The following is a 1,492-nucleotide window of genomic DNA, read 5'->3' on the forward strand; positions in this document are numbered from 1 at the left end:
TGGGAGAATACAAAGTAGCGATTGAAGTACCGTATGTATAGATAAAAATATATGGGGATTCATGCCAATAGACAATGGTTTATATGGTTAAATTTGAGTCTAAATTTTGACATGTGATTTATTTAGATCATCCCCCTTCTATCAAAAGATATAAATTTTTCCACATCATTCTACCAAATGGTAAAATAAAGGATCCTATGGAGAAAAGCATCTTACCTTGTTCTATGATGTTTGTTGCTATTGTATTAATCTTGTGTGTAGATGATTTATCTTTCCTTTTAATGCATATTTTCCATTTTCATAAACAAATCATTATTAAAAGCAACTAATTATTTCATTATATATTTTCCTTATAATTCTTGATCAATGCACGTGTCCAATGCTAGTTGATCTTATAACTATTCAATATGAAAACCCAGTGTAATGATGTAGGATCTTATCTCCTCCAATTCCTTGCCTGGCCCAGTTCTCCAGTTCCTCTAACATGGGGGATTGGAATGACCACCCTACCCTTGCTCGAACACTCTGCCCGGGTGTGATCCACCCCCCTATTAGAGGAACTAGGGAATTGGGCCAAACAGGGAACTAGAGGGGAGAATTTTCCTAATGGTGCAAGGCCTTCATTATATATAGTTCATGTAATTTAGGCGTATATTTTAAAGGGGAAACTAACGTTGCCTGAAGTTTTGGTTTCCTGTTGACATAGGAGTATGTAAAATTACTATCATAACCCTATGAAATAAAAATCCTATCATATGCCTTGTGTGCTCTCATTGGTCGAGACTCTAGACAGGGATCTTTTGCCGTGTTTCAAATTAAAACTACATAGATTAGACATAGAGTTGCTCTTGGGAATCATGGTTTGAGGAATCGGTATCACATTGATCGATTCGTGGTAGATCTTTGTATCGATGGATTGGTACAGACAAGGGCAAAAATGTTTAAAAAATCTAACATTTTATAAGAAAAAAAAGAGTTAAATTAAGGGTGTCAAAATCAAATTGAAACGTTTATTGAAATCGAACTGAACAATTTAAACCAAAATCGTAAAATCGTTTAATAAATGACTCAGTTATGAGATCGTTTAATTAAACGGTTTAACCAAAACCGAAATATTTAACACCCTTGGAGTAAATCTGATTGATCCGGATCGGTCTTGTCAGAGACCGATACCGATATCAATATGGATACGGATTACTAAAACCGTGTTGGGGACAGAAACGAAAAGCTTTCTTCCTCGATTCCTCACGGAACGGGGGTAACGCTAGTCGGCTTGCCAGCACGATACGGTGGAGCCAAACTTAATCAAACTGTTGCCACGTGTAAAGTTACAGGACACCTATTTTTATACTTTCTGCGCTTCTCCAGCTACGCGCACGCCTACATCGTCGTATCTACTGTACAGTAGTAGATACAGTACGGGCGTCTGTGCGTGCCCGTTATCTCGTCTCGTGCAGAAGAAGGAAGATGAAACGTTAGCAAGTTAACAAGG

This window comes from Telopea speciosissima, chromosome 2 (genome assembly GCF_018873765.1).
Source record: "Telopea speciosissima isolate NSW1024214 ecotype Mountain lineage chromosome 2, Tspe_v1, whole genome shotgun sequence".
Classification (NCBI taxonomy): Eukaryota; Viridiplantae; Streptophyta; class Magnoliopsida; order Proteales; family Proteaceae; genus Telopea; species Telopea speciosissima.